The 7,461-nt window shown below is 45.2% G+C and overlaps 2 long non-coding RNA genes across 4 annotated transcripts in view; both read right to left on the bottom strand.

Moving 5' to 3' along the window:
• LOC134077264 (uncharacterized) overlaps window positions 1-550 on the bottom strand; it is a 1,586-nt gene extending 1,036 nt beyond the window's left edge. For both annotated transcript variants that reach the window (XR_009938672.1, XR_009938671.1), the window contains exon 1: window positions 420-550. This is a non-coding gene — a long non-coding RNA (uncharacterized LOC134077264). The remainder of the gene's footprint in view (window positions 1-419) is intronic.
• Window positions 551-3,278: 2,728 nt separating this feature from the next.
• Window positions 3,279-4,930, bottom strand: LOC134076218 (uncharacterized). 2 transcript variants are annotated; one of them, XR_009938565.1, is made up of 4 exons: window positions 4,864-4,930; window positions 4,099-4,165; window positions 3,867-4,005; window positions 3,279-3,596 (listed from the first exon to the last, which is right to left on the bottom strand). It is a non-coding gene; the product is annotated as an uncharacterized LOC134076218 (long non-coding RNA). The 2 variants fall into 2 exon arrangements; XR_009938564.1 differs by having other exon boundaries at window positions 3,279-4,005.
• Between the last annotated feature and the right edge of the window lie 2,531 nt (window positions 4,931-7,461).

Here is a 7,461-nt window from a genome sequence, read left to right as displayed (position 1 = left end):
CCTGAAACAAGCTGGATCTATAACTATGCAACGGATGCAACGAATTTACCTATCGCTAGCTCAGTTTCTTAAGCATGCTTACGTAGGTATTTCTGAAATAAGTTACGATCACAATTTACTTTGAGAAACACACAATTTTGGAAGTATCCCTAATAGCTAACTTAAAGGTATCTATAACCACCAATATTGACGTTCACATTTATTAGCCCAACTACAACGTTAGGCTAATCAAAACTGACTAACATAACGTTAACTTACCGATAGCTTTCTTGGTCAATATCAAGCCGTTTAGTTTTAAACCTATTCTTGGTAGCTTATGGTTGGTTGACAGTTAAACTGTTAGGATTATGCCTGAGATAATTTACACTCTTAATAATTTACTTTGAATAGGAGGGAAAGGTAAAAGTAATGTCACTTACCACAGACAGTGTCCAAAACGAGACAGTTTCGCGCCGTTCTGGTTTCAATCTTCAGTTAATATTTGTTCCACCGCTCTTCCACATGTAATGGGCCGACAGTCACTTTACAGAATCGGGCCATGTACGTTTAGTTTCCGTCTGCCGTTTCCTATTTCAATTTTGCCGCCAACATCAATGCTACTGATCAGTGTCCGTTCTGTAAGTATCGGCCCACACGCTGTATGAGATCCGTCTGCCGAACTCCGGCAGTAGCCCATCAAACCATAATCGGGCCAAGTAAGATGCAAAGTATTCAGCCCAACTACTGCGTGTCAGTGTCGGCCCAGTCAACGGGGGTACAGTGCCTCAGCCGACTGAAACTCCACCGACAGTGGCAGCACTCAGCCAGGATCGGGCCGACAGTGTTTGTTGTTCTTCAGCCGAACTTGCTTCGAACATCGGCAGTAGCCCGTCAAACCACAATCGGGCCAAGTAAGAAACAAAGTAACCAGCCCAACTACTGCATGTCAGTGTCGGCCCATTCAACGGGGGTACAGTGCCTCAGCCGATTGAAGCTCCGCCGACAGTGGCAGCACTCAGCCAGGATCGGGCCGACTGTGTTTGCTGTGCTTCAGCCGATCCGGGCCTCGGCCGACACTGCCGGCACTCAGCCAGAATCGGGCCGACTATGCTTGCTATCTGGGCTCTAGCTTTCCTGCCTCCATCTTCCATTCTTTCTCTTTTCGTTGTTTAAAAGAACTTGCGATATCCACGATGAGTATTTGAGTTAGTGATTTAGCGTCACATTGTGTTCTGATGACCATAATAGATAGCCGAGTAAAAGAAAACAACAAGTAGCCTACTTGCGCGCCTGCGTGCGTAATCTCTCCTGCTCAAATGAAATATGTGCGCGTGGATATACAGTAGCTCTGCATTAAGTTAATTTTGATAACGTGTTGACAAACTTCATATAGAAAATTGTAAATAGCCTGATGGCATGGCATGCGGCTAATGGGATACTGTGCATAGTTGGGAAGTTATGGTAGGCCAATTTGATGTGAATACACACGCACAAGGGTGATTTTCTTTCCTTGATGAGTAGTCTCAAGGTACGCACAGTGCATACGGCCGTACGCCTGCAGGCGCCACTGCTGGCTATAACCAGAGACACTTGCTTGAAAAAGACTTAGCTATAACTCAGCTGACAGTCAGTCCGACAGAAGGGGGAAGCATAGAACGCTGATGTCAGATTTGCAACAATTTATTCCTACTCCACAACGAACATTCTAAAATCCTGCGCCCCTTGCGTTTGTTTTGTTTTGGTGTTTATGGAACGTTAACAGAAGTGACGTCAAAAAGGATCTCATAGTGCACCTTTAAATTAGCATGCTTACTTTCGTGGTACCGTCTTGTACTCTTTGCATGCAGAGAAACCCTCGTTAGTAGTTACAGATCAGTTATGTGGGCGTTGCATTAATACAATTAGGGAGGATGAAGGCATTCTCTGTCCATTCATCATTAAAGATCCTGTTTTCGCTGTTAACTTTCTCTTCAGATTTTTTCATAGTGCCATTTTTTGACAGCTAACAGCAAGGCGTGGAAATGTTTTTCTGGTCTTTTTTTATTATTATTTTTTAAAGACACAGGCATATAATAGCGCCCCCAATGACCAGTCGACAAAGTTAACCTACATCAGCCTGCTTAAATGTCTCTGCTCTGTCATTTCAAGAGCGCTTATCATTTTTACCTCCTCCGATATTAATTAATTAAATTAGCCATTGTTTTGGTTGTGAACTTGTGGCCCGCTATGTCCCAGATAGCAAAATTTCCTCGGCCCACCTCTGGCCCTATACCTTGCCTCAGGGTAGTGTGGGTGTTGGCCCACTTCTGGTTTGGTCCCCGGCCCAGACATGGCCCGATCACTGTTAACCGACACTTTGAATTTGCTCTGGCCCAGGTCTGGCCCACACACTGTGAAATGACTCTTATAGTTTCTATTGGCCCAGGTCTGGCCCACACACTGTGAAATGAGTCTTATTGTTTGTGTTGGCCCAGGTCTGGCCCACACACTGTAAAATGACTCTTATTGTTTGTGTTGGCCCAGGTCTGGCCCACACACTGTGAAATGACTGTCATGCATTGTGTTGGCCCAGGTCTGGCTCACACACTGTAAAACGGATTTCAGTGAGTGTTGGCTGAATGTAGGCTTGGTCCCCGGCCCGATTGTGGCCCGAGCACTGTGTAACGGATTTCACTGAGTGTTGGCTGAATGTAGGCTTGGTCCCCGGCCCAATTGTGGCCCGAGCACTGTGAAACGGATTTCACTGAGTGTTGGCTGAATGTAGGCTTGGTCCCCGGCCCGATTGAGGCCCGAGCACTGTAAAACGGATTTCACTGAGTGTTGGCTGAATGTCGGCTTGGTCCCCGGCCCGATTGTGGCCCGAGCACTGTAAAACGGATTTCACTGAGTGTTGGCTGAATGTCGGCTTGGTACCAAAAGCACTACCAGAATAATCACAAATGCAGAACTAGTGATTTAAGCACAAGTTACTTTTATTAATAATTCTAACAAATACAACCTTTGCAAGGAAAATCTAAATTAATTCAAACATTAGAACAAAAATCCAAGCTTAAAAAGTTACTTTATTACCCATTCTACACAATTTCACAGATTAAGTAAAACAAATGAACAATCTATAAATAATGTTTTTTTTTTTTAAATAATAAACATGGTCAAACATTTACAGAAATATTCTGTCTCTATCACTCTCTCTCTCTAAAAGAGTAATTTCAATGTCCGTAGCGGGGTGGGCTGTGGGTTACCATGTACTGTACCATAACCTAGCAGGCTACACACACAAACACACACACACACACACACACACACACACACACACACACACACACACACACACACACACACACACACACACACACACACACACACACACACACACAGACACAGCACCTTATCTTTCTGTTGCTGCTTAGTTATTGCCTCCACATGTTGCATCATCACTAGCAGCTGGGGAGTATCTCCAAACTGCATTTAGTTATAAGGAATACATATTGCAAGATCATTATGAGATCTACAGCATCATTTATAAGATGTCATCTGTCAGAGTAAGTCTCCCCACAAATAGACTTACTGATAGCCACTTCCCTCAGCTCTCTCAGTTGGGGGTTGGTCAAAGAGTTCTTCCCATTCAGCCAGCTGAAATGCATGAAATTTCAAAAGAAAACTAAATTAATTTATTGTCTGACACATCCTTATACAGTCTAGCCACTCTGCAGCCATCTTGGTAACACTCCTGGCAGCTATTTTGGCCAAACAAGATCAGGTTTCTATTAATTAAGGGATCTATAATTCCATATAAAATTGTGGTGTGGTTGTTCCTGTGATTAATGATAATGATGATGACTGAACACATTATATAACACACAAGATATGTCAACACATTTACACACCTGAAGCACACATGCTTGTGGACTTCCTTCCTTCACGCATCGCATCTTCAGAACAACTTCCACGAGATGCAGTTGGCCATGTATTCATTCCCCGATCCTGTTCTTTGCCGACGTAGTGGATGACGCAAACCCAAAGCATCTAGAAATGGAACATCAAAGCAGTTCTCAATACAGATGAAAGTTGATTTCATCTTAAGTAGAACAGATTCTATTGTACAACTTCCCAACTTACATATCTCCTGTCTTCCAACGCCACCACTAAGCTTCATCCAAAGAAGCAGGTCTCTGGTCCGTGCTGCCTGGATTCAGAGGTGCACAAATAAGCCACAGTAATGAATGCATAATGTTAAAACAACAAAAAAGGGTTAAAAATAATTGCATCAATAACCACAGAAAAAAACAGCCCCAATTCAAAACAGACTAAGCTTAGAATTTCAATTTGCATATTAAATTGATCAGATTTACACACAACCCACCCCTGGCCCTGGTACACTCTCACTCTCACACACACACACACACACACACACACACACACACACACACACACACACACACACACACACACACACACACACACACGTCTGAAACAAGCTGGATAGATAACTATGCAACGGATGCAACGAATTTACCTATCGCTAGCTCAGTTTCTTAAGCATGCTTACGTAGGTATTTCTGAAATAAGTTACGATCACAATTTACTTTGAGAAACACACAATTTTGGAAGTATCCCCAATAGCTAACTTAAATATCTATAACCACCAATATTGACGTTCACATTATTAGCCCAACTACAACGTTAGGCTAATCAAAACTGACTAACATAACGTTAACTTACCGATAGCTTTCTTGGTCAATATCAAGCCGTTTAGTTTAAAACCTATTCTTGGTACCTTATGGTTGGTTGACAGTTAAACTGTTAGGATTAATGCCTGAGATAATTTACACTCTTAATAATTTACTTTGAATAGGAGGGAAAGGTAAAATTAATGTCACTTACCACAGACAGTGTCCAAAACGAGACAGTTTCGCGCCGTTCTGGTTTCAATCTTCAGTTAATATTTGTTCCATCGCTCTTCCACATGGAATGGGCCGACAGTCACTTTATAGAATCGGGCCATGTACGCTTAGTTTCCGTCTGCCGTTTAATATTTCAATTTTGCCGCCAACATCAATGCTACTGATCAGTGTCCGTTCTGTAAGTATCGGCCCACACGCTGTATGAGGTCCGTCTGCCGAACTCCGGCAGTAGCCCATCAAACCATAATCGGGCCAAGTAAGATGCAAAGTATTCAGCCCAACTACTGCGTGTCAGTGTCGGCCCAGTCAACGGGGGTACAGTGCCTCAGCCGACTGAAACTCCACCGACAGTGGCAGCACTCAGCCAGGATCGGGCCGACAGTGTTTGTTGTTCTTCAGCCGAACTTGCTTCGAACATCGGCAGTAGCCCGTCAAACCACAATCGGGCCAAGTAAGAAACAAAGTAACCAGCCCAACTACTGCGTTTCAGTGTCGGCCCATTCAACGGGGGTACAGTGCCTCAGCCGATTGAAGCTCCGCCGACAGTGGCAGCTCTCAGCCAGGATCGGGCCGACTGTGTTTGCAGTGCTTCAGCCGATCCGGGCCTCGGCCGACACTGCCGGCACTCAGCCAGAATCGGGCCGACTATGCTTGCTATCTGGGGTAATGGCTCGGAAAATATCTGGCCCGAGGCCAAACTTAATTGCCGACCCCTGCCTTATAGGGTCTTCGGATCTGTGGGACCCGTTTTCATCTTAAGAAAAATGATACAAATAATTATTTTTTCAAACTGAGATTCATTGGCCTTGGCTCATTTTCTGTGAGGAACATGAATATATATATATATTAAAAAAATTGCCTCCCCCCCCTGCACATTTCTATTACATACAGGGTCTTCGGGTCTACTGGACCCGGGACTAGTGAAAGTGTAGAAATCACTGTGTTGTAGAGGTCCTGTGTTCCCTCATTTGCCCTTTCACCTTTCTGGGCCTGTGTGTGTGTGTGTGTGTGCGCGCGTGCGCGCGTGTGTGCGTGTGTGAGAGGGAGAGAGAGAAGCAGGTGAATGGGCCCTTGGTGTGAGCCACCAGTGAGTGCAGTTCCCGCACAAGGTTGCAACATTGTTGCAAAATTGGAGCGCCCAACAATATCTGCACCCATATTCTCACACATTTCACCCCCTGTCCTGAGGGAATAAATACCACACAAGATGGCAAAGCGGTTCTCACTTCAGACTGCCTTACAGACAGGGGGATTTGAAGATAATGCAGAGGAAGATGTTTCAGAATGTGAGGATCACATTTCTGAAAATTCAGAGTCTGACTCTGAATTAGAAGAGGATGAGTATCAGCCAGGTCAAAAAAAAAAGACCCTCAGCAGTGTCAGCACTTCAGCAGCAGCCAGGACAAGCTCTGAGCAGCCAGCCCCAGGAGGATCCTGCGAGCAACCAGCCATAGGGCCAGCCTGTCAGCCTGCTTCCAAAAGCAAGCGAACCACAGGACCAGCCTGTGAGCAGCCAGCAAGAGGACCAGCCCGTGAGCAGCCAGCCAGAGGACCAGCCCGTGAGCAGCCAGCAAGAGGACCAGCCCGTGAGCCTGCTTCAAAACGCAAGCGAATCACAGGACCAGTCCGCCAGCAGGAAGTCACAAGAACAGCAGCTGAGCAGCCAGCCATAGGACCAGACTGTCAGCAGCTTGCAAATGACAACATATGGATATCAAAAGATGTCCCTGTGGCATGAAGAAACCGGCAGAGAAGTTTTCCAGTCAATTATGTCTCTGAAAACGTTCGAAATAATTTCCCAGACCATCCGATTTGATGACCGTGATGACAGACCAGCTCGACGGCAGAGGGACAAATTAGATAGATAGATAGATAGATAGATACTTTATTGATCCCCAAGGGGAAATTCAAGAATTAGCTGCAATCAGGACAGTGTGGGACAAGTGGGTGGCCCGTCTCCCTCTGTTTTATAACCCTGGGCCCAATGTCACCGTTGATGAGCAGCTGATGCCATTCCGGGGTCGTTGCCCATTTCGGCAGTACATACCATCTAAGCCTGCCAAATATGGCATAAAGATTTGGGTTGCATCTGATGCTGCTTCCTCTTATGCATGGAACTTGCAAGTTTACACAGGGAAACGCGCTGGAGGAACACCTGAAAAAAATCAAGGTATGAGAGTGGTCCTTGATATGGCTCAGGGACTTTCTGGACACAACATCACGTGTGATAATTTTTTTACATCACACCAGTTGGGGCAGGAGCTGCTGAAGCGTAAGCTAACAATGGTGGGAACAGTGCGCAAAAACAAGTCTGAGCTCCCTCCCCAGCTGCTGAAAACATAAGTTCATACCAAAGAAAGAGAAAAATGTGGTGCTCATGAGAACACTGCACAGGGATGGGAGAATCTGTGACCAGGAGCATCAAAAGCCTGAAATTATCATGGACTACAATGCCACCAAAGGAGGGGTGGACAACCTTGATAAGCTGGTGACCTTTTACAGCTGCAAAAGGAAGACCCTGCGATGGCCTCTGGTGATATTTTTTGACATGATGGATATCTCTGCTTACAATGCCTTC

Source organism: Sardina pilchardus, chromosome 3, assembly GCF_963854185.1.
Source record: "Sardina pilchardus chromosome 3, fSarPil1.1, whole genome shotgun sequence".
Classification (NCBI taxonomy): Eukaryota; Metazoa; Chordata; class Actinopteri; order Clupeiformes; family Clupeidae; genus Sardina; species Sardina pilchardus.
This window is presented reverse-complemented; position numbering and strand designations above follow the sequence as displayed.